Source organism: Pristiophorus japonicus, chromosome 6 (assembly GCF_044704955.1).
Source record: "Pristiophorus japonicus isolate sPriJap1 chromosome 6, sPriJap1.hap1, whole genome shotgun sequence".
NCBI classification, from domain to species: domain Eukaryota; kingdom Metazoa; phylum Chordata; class Chondrichthyes; family Pristiophoridae; genus Pristiophorus; species Pristiophorus japonicus.
The window spans coordinates 200,054,148-200,071,092 of record NC_091982.1 but is presented as its reverse complement, the minus strand read 5'-3'; the positions used below and the strand labels follow the sequence as shown (position 1 = coordinate 200,071,092).

At 44.7% G+C, this 16,945-nt stretch overlaps 1 protein-coding gene across 3 annotated transcripts in view; it reads left to right on the top strand.

Moving 5' to 3' along the window:
- The window catches only part of veph1 (ventricular zone expressed PH domain-containing 1), a 451,519-nt gene that overhangs the window by 215,586 nt on the left and 218,988 nt on the right, over positions 1–16,945 (top strand). The gene's annotated exons all lie outside the window — the stretch shown is intronic.

The following is a 16,945-nucleotide window of genomic DNA, read 5'->3' as shown; positions in this document are numbered from 1 at the left end:
CTGAGGGTTGTAAATCTATGGAATTCTCTTCCCCAGAGAGCTGTCGAGGCTGGGTCATTGAATATATTTAAGGCAGAGATAGACAGATTTTTGAGCAATAAGGCAGTAAAGGATTATGGGGAGCAGATAGGGAAGTGGAGCTGAGGCCATGATCAGATCGGCCATGATCTTATTGAATGGTGCAGCTCGAGGGGCCAAATGAGCTGCTCCTGCTCCAATTTCTTATGTTATGTTGTTAGACTGGGGCAGAGAGAGAGAGAGAGTGAGAGACTGGGGCAGAGAGAAAGAGAGAGAGAGACTGGGGGCAGAGAGAGAGAGAGAGACTAGGGCAGAGAGAGAGTCTTCTCTTAGGCAGTTCCTTGGACGCGAGGATGACTTGTTTCCACAATAAAAATGAGTTCTCAGGTGACTAATGAGTCCAATGCACGACCTACAGTCTCTGTCACAGATGGGGCAGACGATGGTTGATGGGGTGGGTGGATGAGGCGCCTGTTGTGCGCTCTTTCCGCTGTTTGTGCTTGGCGTTCACTTGCTCCCGGCGAAGAGACTCGAGGAGTTCGGCGCCTTCACGGATGCTTCTCCTCCACTTTGAGCGGTCTTGGGCCAAGGATTTCCAGGTGTCGGTGGGGATGTTGCACTTTTTCAAGGAGGTTTTGCAGGTGTACTTGAAGTGTTTCCTCTGCCCATCCGGGGCTCTCTTGCCACGGTATGCAGGTGGTGGAGGGAGTGAATGTTTAAGGTGGTGGATGGGGTGCCAGTCAAGTGGGCTGCTTTATCCTGGATGGTGTCGAGGTTCTTGAGTGTTGTTGGAGCTGAATTCATCCAGGAAAGTGAAGAGTATTCCATCACACTCCTGACTTGTGCCTTGTAGATGGTGGAAAGGCTTTGGGGAGCCAGGAAGTGGGACACTCGCTGCAGAATACCCAGCCTCTGACCCACTCTTGTTGCCACGGTATTTATGTGGCTGGTTCAGTTAAGTTTCTGGTCAATGATGACCCCCAGGATGTTGATGGTGAGGGATTCAGTGATGGTAATACCATTGAATGTGAAGGGGCAGTAGTTAGACTCTTGCTTGTTGGAGATAGTCATTGTCTGGCACTTGTGTGGTGTGAATGTTACTTGCCATTTATCAGCCCAAGCCGGAATGTCATCCAGGCCTAGCTGCATGTGTGCATAGACAGCTTTATTATCTGAGGAGTTGAGAATGGCACTGAACACTGCAGTTATCAGCGAACATCTCCACTTCTGACCTTATGGAGGGAAGGTCATTAATGAAGCAGCTGAAGATGATTGGGCCTAGGACACTGCCCTGAGGAACTCCTGCAGCAATGTCCTGGGGCTTTGATGAATGACCTCCAACAACCACAACTATCTTCCTTTATGCTAGGTATGACTCCAGCCAGTGGTGAGTTATCCCCTTGATTCCCATTGACCAGTTTTACTAGTGTTCCTTGATACCACACTCGGTCAAGGGCAATCACTCTCACCTCACATCACCTCTGGAATTCAACTCTTTTGTCCATGTTTGGACCAAGGCCGAAATGACCAAGACCCAAGTGGTCCTGGCAGAACCAAAACTGGGCATTGGTGAGCAGGTTATTGGCGAGTCATTGCTGCTTGACAGCAGTGTTGACAACACCTTCCATCACTTTGCTGATGATTGAGAGTAGACTGATGGAGTGGTAATTGACCGGATTGGATTTGCCCTGCTTTTTTTGGACAGAACATGCCTGGGCAATTTTCCACATTGTTGGATAGATGCCAGTGTTGTAGCTGTACTGGAAGAGCTTGGCTAGAAGCGCGGCTAGTTCTGGAGCACAAGTCTTCAGCACGAGAGCCAGGATGTTGTCGGAACCCATAGCCTTTGCTGTATCCACTGCATCAATCATTTCTTGATATCATGTGGACTGAAATAAATTGGCTGAAGACTGGCTTCTGTGATGGTGGGGACCTCAGGAGGAGGACGATATGGATCATCCGCTTAGCACTTCTGGCTGAAGATGGTAGCAAATGCTTCAGCCTTTCTTTTGCACTCACTTGCCGGGCTCTGCCATCATTGAAGATGGACTATTAGTTGTTAAATGGTCCACCACCATTCACAACTGGATGTTACAGGACTGTCGAGCTTTGATCTGATTGATCCATTGATTGTGGGATCACTTAGCCTTGTCTATAGCAGGCTGCTTCCATTGTTTAGCATGCATGTAAGTCCTGTGTTGCAGCTTCCCTCGGTTGGCACCTCATTTTTAGCTACATCTCGTACTGCTCCTGGCATGCTCTTCTACACTCCTCATTGAACCAGGATTGGTGCCCTGGCTTGATGGTAATGGTAGAGTGAGGAATATGCCTGGCCATGAGGTTAAAGATTGTAGTGGAATACAATTCTGTTACTTCTGTTAGACCATACCACATCATGGATGCCCTATTTTGAGCTGCTAGATCTGCTCTGAATCTACCCCATTTAACATGGTGGTAGTGCCACACAACACGATGGAGGGTGTTCTCAGTGTAAAGATGGGAATTTGTCTCCACAATGACTGTGCGGTGGTCGCTGCTACCAATGCTGTCATGGATAAATCAAGATCCTACAAATCCCCTGGAGGACAGACGCACCAACATTAGCGTCCTCGATCAGGCCAACATCCCCAGCATTGAAGCACTGACCACACTTGATCAGCTCCGCTGGGCAGGCCACGTAGTCCACATGCCAGACATGGGACTCCCAAAGCAAGCGCTCTACTCGAAACTCATTCACGGCAAACAAGCCAAAGGTAGGCAGAGAAAACATTACAAGGACACCCTCAAAGCCTTCCTGATAAAGTGCAACATCCCCACTGACACTTGGGAGTCCCTGGCCAAAGACCGCCCTCAGTGGAGGAAGTGCATCTGGGAGGGCACTGAGCATCTCGAGTCTCATCGCCGAGAGCATGCAGAAATCAAGCGCAGGCAGCGGAAAGAGCTTGCGGCAAATCTGTCCCACCCTCCCTTACTCTCAACGACTATCTGTCCCACCTGTGACAGGGACTGTGGCACTCGTATTGGACTGTTCAGCCACCTAAGGACTCATTTTAAGAGTAGAAACAAGTCTTCCTCGATTCCGAGGGACTGCCTATGATGATGATCAGGATAGATGCATCTATGACAGGTAGTGTTATGTATGTAATAACTAAATAGACTGAATACTGCAAACTAACACAGGTACAAACCTGGCTCTGCTTTATTCGGGCCCAAAGTGAATACATTACAAGATGGCTTGGCTTTTATACCTGGGCCGCACACATGTGCGTACAGCCCAGTGACCTCTGACAGTCGCGCCACCTGGTGGCAAGTAACCCCAAGTATACATACATGACAATATCCCGCTTTAAGATATTAGTAACAGTCTTTTTACAAATTGACACGGTCCGGGGCTTTCTGTTCCCGAGTTGATCGTCTCGGTTCAACTCCAGCCTCGGGCACGAGTTCTGAGTCTCTTGTGACTGGGGGCTGGGTAGCTGATCTGATGGAAGTGGCAAAGAGCGAGTGTTCTGAGTCTGTTATGACTGGGGGCTGGATAGCTGATCTGATGGGAGTGGCAATGACCATGTCAGGGATTGAAAGTCCAGATTCATTGATGACAGCGGAGTCCTCTGATGACTGAGGGTAGGTTGCTTGGTCACTGATTGTGTCTTCCTCAGACTGTTCCGGTTCATCCATGTGCCACAGCTTTATCTGATCAACATGTTTCCTGCATGTTTGCCCATTCTTGAGCTTGACGATAAACACTCTGTTACCCTCCTTGGCCGTAACAGTACCGGCGATCCACTTGGGACCTTGACCAGAATTTAGTACATACACAGGATTGTTAACAGAAATGTCGCGTGATCGCTGCTGACTTTGACATCTGCATTTAACATGATCATTAAAGTCAGGTTGGACAAGAGAGAGCCTGGTCGTGAGACCTCTCTTCATCAATAGTTCAGCAGGGGGGACCACGGTAAGCATGTGGGGTCTTGTCCTGTAACTAAGCAATATGCGTGACAAGCGCGTCTGCAGTGAACCTTGAGTTACACGTTTCATACTCTGCTTGATGGTTTGGACAGCACGCTCTGCTTGACCATTAGATGCCGGTTTGAATAGTGCTGACCTCATGTTTGATACCATTGAGTTTCATGAACTCTTGAAACTGCAGACTAGTGAAGCAAGGTCCATTGTTGCTTACAATGTTGTCGAGCAGACCATGAGTGGCAAACATTACATTAAAGGCTCTCAACGATAGCTGTGGATGTACTGGATTACATGATTATACGCTCCAGGCACTTGGAATATATATCCACTACAACTAAGAACATCTTTCCCAGGAAGGGACCTGCAAAGTCGATGTGGATCCTGGACCATGGTTTAGATGGCCATGGCTGAAAATGCTATTGGGAGCTGTGTACAGACCACCAAACAGTGGTAGTGAGGTTGGGGATGACATCAAACAGGAAATTAGGGATGCGTGCAATAAAGGTACAGCAGTTATTATGGGTGACATTAATCTACATATATATTGGGCTAACCAAACTGGTAGCAATACAGTGTAGGAGGAGTGTATAAGGGATGCTTTTCGAGACCAATATGTCGAGGAACCAACTAGAGAGCAGGCCATCCTATACTGGGTCTTGTGTAATGAGAGAGGATTAATTGGCAATCTTGTTGTGCGAGGCCCCTTGGGGAAGAGTGACCATAATATGGTAGAATTCTTCATTAAGATGGAGAGTGACACAGTTAATTTAGAGACTAGTGTCCTGAACTCAAAGAAAGGTAACTTCGATGGTATGAGACATGAATTGGCTAGGATAGACTGGCAAATTACACTAAATGGGTTGACGGTGGATAGGCAATGGCAGACATTTAAAGATCACATGGATGAACTTCAACAATTGTACATCCCTGTCTGGCGTAAAAATAAAACTGGGAAGGTGGCTCAACCGTGGCTAACAAGGGAAATTAGAGATAGTGTTAAATCCAAGGAAGAGGCATATAAATTAGTGAGAAAAAGCAACAAACCTGAGGACTGGGAGAAATTTAGAATTCAGTAGACGAGGACAAAGGGTTTAATTAGGAAGGGGAAAATAGAGTATGAGAGTAAGCTTGCAGGGGGCATAAAAACTGACTGCAAAAGCTTCTATAGGTATTTGAAGAGAAAACGATTAGTGAAGACAAATGTAGGTCCCTTGCAGTCAGAATCAGGTGAATTTATAATGGGGAACAAAGAAATAGCAGACCAATTGAACAAATACTTTGTTTCTGTCTTCACTGAGGAAGACACAAATAACCTTCCGGAAATACTAGGGGACTGAGGGTCTAGCGAGAAGGAGGAACTGAAGGAAATCCTAATTAGTCAGGAAATTGTGTAAGAGAAATTGATGGGATTGAAGGCTGATAAATCCCCAGGGCCTGATAGGCTGCATCCCAGAGTACTTAAGAAAGTGTCCCGAGAAATAGTGGATGCATTGGTAATCATTTTCCAACATTCTATAGACTCTGAATCAGTTCTTATGGATTGGAGGGTAGCTAATGTAACACATTTTTTAAAAAAGGAGGGAGAGAGAAAACAGGGAATTATAGACTGGTTAGTCTGACATCGGTAGTGGGGAAGATGTTGAAATCAATTATTAAAGATGTAATAGCAGCGCATTTGGAAAGCAGTGACAGGATTGGTCCAAGTCAGCATGGATTTATGAAAGAAAATCATGCTTGACAAATCTTCTAGAATTTTTTGAGGATGTAACTACTTGTAGAGTGGACAAGGGAGAACCAGTGGATGTGGTGTATTTGGACTCTCAAAAGACTTTTGACAAGGTCCCACACAAGAGATTAGTGTGCAAAATTAAAGCACATAGTATTGGGGGTAATGTATTGACGTGGATAGAGAACTGGTTGCAGACAGAAATCAAAGAGTAGGAATAAACGGGTCCTTGTCAGAATGGCAGGCAGTGACGAGTGGGGTACCGCAAGGTTCAGTGCTGGGACCCCAGCTATTTACAATATGCATTAATGATTTGAACGAAGGAATTGAATGTAATACCTCCAAGTTTGCAGGTGACACTAAGCTGGGTGGCAGTGTGAGCTGTGAGGAGGATGCTAAGAGGCTGCAGGGTGACTTGGACAGGTTAGGTGAGTGGGCAAATGCATGGCAGATGCAGTATAATGTAGATAAATGTGAGGTTACTCACTTTGGTGGCAAAAACAGGGAGGCAGAATATTATCTGAATGGTGACAGATTAGGAAAAGGGAGGTGCAACGAGACCTGGATGTCATGGTACATCAGTCATTGAAAGTTGGCATGCAGGTACAGCAGGCGGTGAAGAAGGCAAATGGCATGTTGGCCTTCATAGCGAGAGGATAGGAGCAGGGAGGTCTTCCTGCAGTTGTACAGGGCCTCGGTGAGGCCACACCTTGAATATTGTGTACAGTTTTGGTCTCCTAATCTGAGGAAGGACATCCTTGCTATTGAGGGAGTGCAGCGAAGGTTCAACAGACTGATTCCCGGGATGGCAGGACTGACATATGAAGAAAGACTGGATCGAGTAGCCTTATATTCACTGGAATTTTGAAGAATGAGAGGGGATCTCATAGAAACTTACAAGATTCTGACGGGACTGGACAGGTTAGATGCTGGAAGAATGTTCCCGATGATGGGGAAGTCCAGAACCAGGGGATTCAGTCTTAGGATAAGGGATAGACCATTTAGGACTGAGATGAGGAGAAACTTCTTCACTCAGAGAGTTGTTAAACTTTGGAATTCCCTACTGCAGAGAGTTGTTGATGCCAATTCATTGGATATATTCAAGAGGGAGTTAGATATGAGGTATTGTGGCGCCTCCACCTCCGGTGTGGGCAACGCCAGACGGCTCAGTGCATCGGCACAATTCTCGGTGCCAGGTCTATGGCAAATGACATAATCATAGACAGATAATGTCAGCGCCCACCTCTGAATGCATTAATATTGATACCTTTGTTTTCTGAAAACAATGAAATGAAAACAGGTACAGATGCATCTTTTTAACCCCATACACACAGGCTAAAGCATCTTTTTCTACCATGCTGTAGGCTCTTTCTGTCGTTGAACAACTTTTAGAAGCATACGCAACAGGTTGTAGTTCACCCGACTCATTAGCCTGTTGGAGCACGCTACCAACTCCATATGACGAAGCATCACAGGCCAATACTGGATGCTTACAAGGATCATAATGTACCAGCAGCTTGTTAGAGTAAAGCAGATTAGTAGCTTTCTCAAAAGCTCTGTCTTGAGATGCACCCCAAATCCAGGTGTCGCCTTTTCTCAACAGCATGTGCAGTGGCTCTAATAAAGTGCTCAATCTAGGTAGGAAATTACTGAAGTAGTTGAGTAGACCAAGGAACGAACGCAGCTCTGTCACATTCTGAGTTTGCAGATGACACTAAGCTGGGTGGCGGTGTGAGCTGTGAGGAGGACGCTAAAAGGCTGCAGGGTGACTTGGACAGATTAGGTGAGTGGGCAAATGCATGGCAGATGCAGTATAATGTGGATAAATGTGAGGTTATCCACTTTGGAGCCAAAAACACAAAGGCAGAATATTATCTGAATGGCGGCAGGTTAGGAAAGGGGGAGGTGCAACAAGACCTGGGCGTCATGGTTCATCAGTCATTGAAAGTTGGCATGCAGCTACAGCAGGCGTGAAGAAGGCAAATGGTATATAGCGAGAGGATTTGAGTAGAGGAGCAGGGAGGTCTTACTGCAATTGTACAGGGCCTTGGTGAGGCCTCACTTGGAATATTGTGTTCAGTTTTGGTCTCCTAATCTGAGGAAGGACGTTCTTGCTACTGAGGGAGTTCACCAGACTGATGGCAGGACTGACATATGAGGAGAGACTGGATCAACTGGGCCTTTATACACTGGAGTTTAGAAGGATGAGAGGGGATCTCATAGAAACTTACAAGATTCTGACGGGACTGGACAGGTTAGCTGCTGGAAGAATGTTCCCGATGATGGGGAAGTCCAGAACCAGGGGATTCAGTCTTAGGATAAGGGATAGACCATTTAGGACTGAGATGAGGAGAAACTTCTTCACTCAGAGAGTTGTTAAACTTTGGAATTCCCTACTGCAGAGAGTTGTTGATGCCAATTAATTGGATGTATTCAAGAGGGAGTTAGATATGGCCCTTACTGCTAAAGAGAACAAGGGGTATGGAGATAAAGCAGGAAAGCGGTACTGAGGGAATGATCAGCCATGATCTTATTGAATGGTGGTGCAGGCTCGAAGGGCCGAATGGCCTACTCCTGCGCCTATTTTCTATGTTTCTATGAGGCTTGGGTGCATTTTTGATGGCCTTGGTTTTTGAGTCCGTAAGCCTGATACCATCAGCAGCAATTTTCCTCCCCAGTAATTTGACTTCCGGTGCCATGAAGATGCACTTCAAACATTTCAGTCTGAGTCCCACTTTGTCCAGACAATGTAAAACCTCTTCCAGGTTGTTCAGGTGTTCGGCGGTGTCACGACCTGTGACCAGGATGTCATCTTGGAACACGACGGTTCTAGGGATGGACTTCAGTAGACTCTCCATGTTCCTCTGAAATATAGCTGCAGCCGAGCGAATTCCGAAAGGACACCTGTTGTCGATAAACAGTCCTTTATGAGTGTTGATGCACGTAAGTTTCTTCGACGTCTCGACCAGTATCATGTAGGCCGAATTCAGATCCAGTTTAGTGAGTGACTTCTCCCCGGCTAGCTTTGCAAACAGGTCATCAGCCTTCGGTAACGTTTATTGATCCTGTTTCGAAACTCGGTTGATCGTAACCTTGTAGTCTCCACAATCCTGACAGTGCCATCATTCTTCAACACAGGAACAATGGGGCTGGCCCATTCATTAAATTCGACCGGTGATATGACCCCTTCAAGCTGGAGTCTGTCCAGTTCGATTTCGACCTTCTCCCTCATCATGTACGGAACTGCCCGAGCTTTATGATGGACGGGTCTTGCATCCGAGTCCACAAGGATCTGCACCTTGGCTCCTGTAAAGTTGCCGATGCCTGGTTCAAACAGCGAGGGGACCTTGCTCAGCACTTGAGCACATGGAGTATCATCCTCCGATGACAACGCTTTGATATCATTCCAATTCCATTTTATTTTTTCCAGCCAATTCCTGCCAAACAGCGTTGTACCATTGCCTGGAACAATCCATAACGGTAAATCATGAACCACATCATCATACGACACCTTGACTACTGCACTGTCAATCACCTTTATGAGTTCTTTAGTGTATGTACGCAACTTGGCATTGACTGGACTCAGCTTAGGCCTCACAGACTTAGTGCCCCATAGCTTGTCGAATGTCCTCTGGCTCATTATTGATTGACTCGCACCCGTGTCCAATTCCATTGGTACCGGCACACCGTTACATTTCACATTAATCATTATCATTTGGCTCTTTGTTAGGAACGAATACAGTCCATACACTTCCTCCTCTGGTATCTCAGATTACATATTCGGATCTGCGCTATACTGGTCATCATCCTCCACGTGGTGTGTCGTAGCATGCTTGCTCAGTTGCGGACACATGTGCTGGAGACGCCCCAGTCTCGAACAGCCTTTACAAATGTACTATTTAAACCAACACTGCTGAGGCCAATGATTTCCCTCACAACGCCAACACGGTGAAATCAGATTCATTCCCACTGACGGACTTTGGGCAGCCACAGGTTTCGCATACGCAGTCGAGTAGGCCCTGCCATACGCAGCTCTGCCAAACGATGCTGCAATCTTGTTTACAGTACTTGCCGAGTTCCGATTTCTCGCTGATATCCGCTTTAAGTTTTTGTCTGTCGTCATGCATGCCTGGGCAGTCGTGATGGCCTTGCTCAAATCCAGCGTCTCCACCGTCAGTAGCTTACGCAGGATCACTTCATGGTTGCTGCCGATTACAAAGATGTCCCGCAGCATGTCTCCCAACGCGTTTTCGAACTTACACGATCCAGCTAGACGTCTTAGGTCGGCAACGAATTCCGACACATCCTGATCCTCAGAATGAACGTGCTTGTACCATCGATATCGTGAGATGATGATGCCGCCTTCTGGTTTGAGATGGTCATGTATCAGAGCACACAATTCCTCATAGTCCTTGTCCATTGGACTTGCAGGAGAAAGAAGATTCTTTGAGTCCATAGATTTTCGGCATGAGGAGGACCGCCCTGTGCCTAACTGCATCAGTGGGTTCCTCCATTTTGTTGGTACCAAAGTACTGGTCCAGGCGAGCTACAAAATCTGCCCAGTCCTTTCCCTCCACGAATCTTTCCAGAATTCCAATTGTGCTCATTTTTGCATGCAAAGGTTCTTAAGTTACCTCGTCGCCAAATGTTATGTATGTAATAACTCGATAGACTGAATACTGTAAACTAACACAGGTACAAACCTGGCTCTGCTTTATTTGGGTCCAAAGTGAATGCATTACATGATGGCTTGCCTTTTATACCTGGACCGCACACACATGCGTACAGCCCAATGGCCTCCGACAGTCATGCCACCTGGTGGTTAGTAACCCCAAGCATACATACATGACAGGTAGATTGGTGAGGACGAGGTCAAGTAGGTTTTTCCCTTGTGTTGGTTCTCTTACCACCTGCCGCAGGCCCAGTTTGGCAGCTATGTCCTTCAGGACTTGGTCAGTTCAATCAGTACTGGTGGTACTGAGCACTCTTGGTGATGGACATTGAAGTCCCCCACCCAGCATAAATTCTGTGCCCTTGCTACTCTCAGTGCTTCCTCCAAGTGGTGTTCAACATGGAGGAGTACTGATTCATCAGTGGAGGGCAGGTGGTAGGTGGTAATCAGCAGGAGGTTTCTTTGCCCATGCTTGACCTGAATCCCTATGACTTCATGTGGTCCAGAGTCAATGTTGAGGACCCACAGGGTCACTCCCTCCTGACTGTATACTGCTGTGCCGCCACCTCTGGTGAGTCCTTACTACTCGGGGGATCAAGGGGTCTGGCGAGAAAGCAGGAAGGGGGTACTGAAGTTTCATGTTCAGCCATGAACTCATTGAATGGCGGTGCAGGCTAGAAAGGCTGAATGGCCTACTTCTGCACCTATTTTCTATGTTTCTATGTTTCTATGTCTGGTCATGCTGGTAGGACAGGACATACCCAAGGATGGTTATGAAGGAGTCTGGGACATTGGCTGAGAGGTATTGTTCTGTGAGTATGACCATGTCAGGCTGTTGCTTGACTTGTCTGTGGGACAGCTCTCCCAATTTTCGCATAAGTCCCCAGATGTTGGTGAGGAGGACTTTGCAGCATCGACTGAGCTGGGTGTGCCATTGTCATGTCCGTAGCCGAGGTCAATGCCGGGTGGTCCATCTGGTTCTATTATTATTTTTTCTCGTTGTGGTTTGTTACAAATGAGTGGCAACAGAGTTACAGCATTATGCAGAAAAGTAGAAAACCTCTGACACTTCAGCTTGAAAGAATGAGAGGGAACCTTACGGAGATATTTAAGATATTAAATAGGGGAAAAAACGATTCATGTGGAGCACTATTTCAAATTATGCCAAGACTGTAGAACGAGGGCTTTGGGTAAACACAAACTCGTACAAGGTAAATTCAAGACTGATGTAATGAAAGACTTCCTCATACAGAGAATGATTAATGCCTGGAATGGCCTCCGGTGTAGGGTAGTGGAGGCAAAACCTCTGGAATCATTTATGACGCACTTGGATACAGTAACGGTGGGACTGCAGGTTTCTGCAGAAGAATGGGTTAGATGAGTCAAATAGTTTCCCTAATCTGCAGTTATGTTTTTGATCTTAGTGAAACATTTAGAGTGCAAGTGGGAACATCCACACTGTTAACATTTAAATCAACTCCAGATCGGTTTAAGTGTTCAGGGCGTCCAAGGGGTCAGCTGAGCACTTTTGAAAGCTGGTTTGGTACTGCACTGAAGTTAGACTCCATGAGATATGAAACCTAAGAACTGGGAAACTACCTGCCCCCAAAATTCTCATTATGTTTCTCTCCAGAGTCAGATTAGATGCTAACTTTAAGTTGCAGTGTAATTAATTGTAGCATTGGTGCACAGGCACAGCAGAAACTCTTTAGCACAATTTCAAAGTTGTAGTATAAATTAATTATTTTAAAAAGTACTTAATTGAATTAGAAAAATTGTACATTCTTCAAAAAACAATGCATTTCTTGATGCATGCACTACTTCACGCTACATATTGGTGCTTTTCTGCATTTTCAGGATCTGTGTAAAAGTGGGTTAAGGGATTGGATTAAGGCTTCATTTATTTTGAGGATGTGGGTTCATGTTGTGTTGCTTTCAGATAGTGATTTGTATAAATTTATGCATAGTACTCAATCAGGGAATAATTTGCTGCTTTGGAATGAAGGTACACAGGCAGCCACTTAGGTTGTTTGCTCATTTTATCTGTTTGCATTGCTTCACTGCTTGATTTTGAAATTATTATATAAAGAATATAAAGAATATATAAAAATATATTGCTTTGTTGAGTCATTTTGTTGGTTCTCACTGTTTAAAAAAAAGATCACTGATATGCTGAATTCGGCCAACCCCAAATGTACATTTGGATATAATAATGCTCCCAGATCTCAGCCTACACCCCACGAGTATTCCCATGCCATACCATAAGTGCTGCCAATCCCACACAGCATTCCCTACAATTACTCGCAGGTTCAACCTTCTTGACTCCTATGTCAAAAGCTCATTTACTTTTAACTGCATTGCAATTTCTTGCTACTTCTTAGCCAAAACCACAGACCATTCCCTCCTGTTCCTCAGTCAATTCTTTGCTCTGAATTGTCCATGTTGTGGCACCTCTCCACACTATCTTCTTAACCCCACTTCAACTCCGTCTATGTTGCCTCCCAGCTTCATGCATACCTTAGACCTTTAAAAAGATCAGCTGGATATTGAATACACCAATAAAGGAATATGGTTGATAGCAACACAGATAGACTGGTGGCAAATGCAAGAGATTAGACAAAGGAGAAAATAGGTATACAGAATCCAAGGATCTCAGAAGATGTCTAAAACCCACAAGAGTAATGCTCAAGGAGCTGCTTTTCTCCACTACGAACCGTCTCCTTAAATCCCTCTCGCATACATCTTCTAACCTCGCCTCTAACAAGTGCAAAGTGAGCATTAGCTTCTTTATCACTAAAATCGAGGCCATTCATTCAGTTGCCTCTGCTGCTTCCCCTCTTTCTTCTTGCCCACCGTCAAATCTCCACGCAGATTCCCCCCTATCCTAGCCCTGAATTTGCATCTCGCTTCAGTTTCTCTCCTATCTCCCCTCATGCCCTCTCTGAGCTCATCCTGTCCTTTAAACCTGCATCCTGTTTCCTTACCTCATTCCCACTAATCTGCTATCCACCCAACTTCCGTTCCTGGTCCCCATGCTAGCTGACATTGTAAAGGCTTCCCCCTCTTTTAAGTACTTCCCCTCTTGCTTTGCAAACTGCCATCATTATGCCCCCCTCAAAAAATATACCCTCGAACCCTCTGCTCTTGTAAACTACTGCTCCATCTCCAACCTCCTTTTCATTTCCAAAGTTGAAAAATTCATCTTGAACATGCTGTCGCCTCCCAAAACCTTGTCCACCTTTCTGATAACTCTATGCTTGAATCTCTTAAATCAGGTTTCTGTTCCTGCCACATGACTGAAGCTACCCTAATCAAAGTCTGTGGCTATAACCATGGCGCATTCTCTCTTGCAGCCTTTGACACAGTCAACCACACCTATCTCCTCCAATACCATTACTCCATTGTCCAGCTCAGTCAGATTGCCCTCACTTTTTTTTATCCAATTCTGGCCAGATTATCTCGAGCAATGGCTTCTCTTTGCACCCTCGCACTGTTACTTCTGGAGCCCCCCCAAAGATTTGTTCTTGGATCTCTCTTCCTCAATTACATGATGCCGTTACCACTATCATCCGAAGGCATGGGGTCAGCTTTAACATGTATGCTGATAATGACCAGCTCTACCTCTCCATCACCTCTTTTGATCTGTCCGCTGTCTCTGTCTTTGTATTTGGTCATCCCTCTTAATATCTCCTCCTATGTCTTGGCGTCCATTTTTGTCTGATTATACCTCCTGTGAAGTGTCATGCTGCGATATAAATGCAAGTTGCTGTTGTTAAAAAGCTCCCCTGGACCTCAAGTTTAGGTTGCAGCCTTGAAATTACTCTATGGCCTCTATTGGCACTTAAAAACCATTTTGTTTCAATTTTGTCTGCTAAATTTGTTTCTTGTCAGATTTATGATGTAGCTGTCAATGTATACACAACTACTGTTGTCCATATCTATGCCTATGATTAAAACATTGTTACATTATAAAAGCAGGTTTATCAAGAAATAATATGCAGTTGATTATTGTTTTTTTAGCTTTGTTTGAATGTTTAACTTTTTCCCCTTGCATATTATTCGGTTTTATGTTCTTATTCAAGCAGCAACCAAGTAATTTTACTGGAACATAGTATCAGTTGAAATAAAGATTTTAAATCAATTTTGCATGAACATTTTTGAGTATTTTCAGCTGAACATTAATCCAAATAACTGTATGGCGTGCATTTGTGTCCAATAAAAATAGCATGTATTTGAAATTTTCAGTAGGAGGTTAATCAAAATCTGGTGCAGTTTAAGCTGTCATTATGATTGTATGCATCATTATTCCACTTGGAAGGATTCTGGCAATTCCCAGCATGATCTAATTAAATATTAGACAGAATGTGTAGCAGAGCAAATTAGGAGGAAATCTGTAGTTAGCAGACTAAGGATTTTAAAGTTAATTCCTTAACAGTGAAGTGGTGAACTCAAGCAGAAAGACTGGCACTTTGTTCAAGCACTATATTTCAAGCAAGAATTGAGTTACATAATTTTAAAAATTATTTTAATTTTGTTTGTCTCCCATTTAAATATTTGCTAAATTTGTCGTGAAGCTAATTTTTAGTTTCCTCCGGTATGATTCCAGTCTAATGATGTCACGCCGAAGTTAGTGTCTGCTCTCCTGATGGCTCAGTGGTTTGCATGTAAGAAACGAGTCCAAAACAAAAGTAAAATACTGCAGATGCTGGAAATTTGAAATAAAAACAGAAGATGCTGGAACCGCTCAGCAGGTCAGGCCGCATCTGTGGCGAGAGAAACAGAGTTAACGTTTCGGGTCAATGACCTTTCAGCAGAAAGCTAGTCTTGCTGGGAATTGCCAGAATCCTTTCAGGTAGAATAATGATGCATACAATCAAAATGACAGCTTAACTGCTCCAGACTTTGATTAACCTCCTACTGAAAATTTCAAATACATGCTATTTTTATAGGACACAAATGTATGTCTTACACTTCTTCGATGACCTTTCATCAGCAACTAGTCCATACATCTGAGGAAGACGGCAGGCTTATAGTACAGTGACCAATGGGGGAAAATGCAGAATATCAGATAATTATTTTAAAATCTTGACTGGTTGCGCTTAACAGGAATAATTTTATTGTTCTATGTTAGATTTGATTATCTATGTCTATATTTGTCCCTATAATCAATCAGTTTCAAACCAGATTTTGGTCCAACTCGTGATATAACATTAATTACTTTGATAGTGTATTTATCACTCTCAAGGTTGACCAAATTTTGTATTCGTATTCTCTATTCCTCCAGCCACAAGCTGTGCCTGCATTATCCATTCCTTTCAATATTATAAAGACTGCTGCCTCTTAACCTTCGCTAAGGAGAGCAACTCAACTTCAGTCAGCCTGTCCTAAAATCTTAGCCCTTCGAGACCCTTCCCAAACCATTTCCTTACCCATCTGTGTCCCCTTGAAAAGTGAGGTGTCCTCATTAGAAAAGAGAAGGTTGTGTGGTGATGTAATTGTTTTTAAGATTCTATAGGGACTGTGGGTCCCTCTAGAATGGGAAATCTTAAGATTCTAAAGATCCAAAGGCCCCGCGATCCAACCTCTCCACCCCTCACCCACCCGTGATCCAGTGGTCCCGCGATCGAACCCCCACCTCCCGCAATCCAATGGCCCCATCAAACTACTCACCCCATCATGCCCCAATCATTTCCTTCCTCCTCGCTGTCGCGCTCCAAGCACCACCCCCACCCCCCACCCACCCACCAAGCCTCAATCATTTCCGATTGCTGCGGACTGTTCCTAGTGGCCCCTGGCTGCGGCCTTCTACCATTGGCTTTCCCACCCAGCAGCCGGCCAGCCTCTCAATTTGGTTGACAACCAGGCAGGAAACAATAAAAAATGCTAATCAGTTCCTGGCGTTAAATTCAGCAGGACCTCTTTGTTTCTGACATTTCCAGCTTTCCCCCCCCCGCATCCTCCCTGCTACCTCTTAAATATCGGGGTCAATATTTCTGTGATTAATCTATGGACCAGACTTTCAAGGGAGATGGTGGAAGCAGTTAGTATTAATTCATTCAAATGCAAATTAGATGCATTTCTTTCAGAAACGAACATTTTGGGACGCAGTATATGAGTAATTTGAGACATGATGTGGTAAGGGTAGCATGCTTGGGAGGAAAAAAGTGACTTTGGACATGGTTCCCAAAGCGTTCCAGATCTGGGGTTTTCCTCGTGTTATTTCTGGGTCTGTTGTCGACTAATTGTTAGAGATTGAGTGCTATGATTAGTCAACAACTCAATTATCATTGTATCACGCGAATACCAGGATGGTCGAAGGTAAACAAGACGGACCTTGGTCTTTTTTGTCCAGCAATTCCTATGTTCCTAAAACTGAACCCAGTATTTCAAGTGTTGGCTGGCAGAAGAGTTTGTAGCAGTTAAAATAATCTATTTCAAACTGTGTTCAATTTCCTTGAGATGCATTCTGAGATGTGAAAGAATTTTCAAACAGCTGCTTCAGGAGCATTAAGTATGATATGAAAATCTTTTTCATTTAACCTTTTCTAAAAGCATTAATC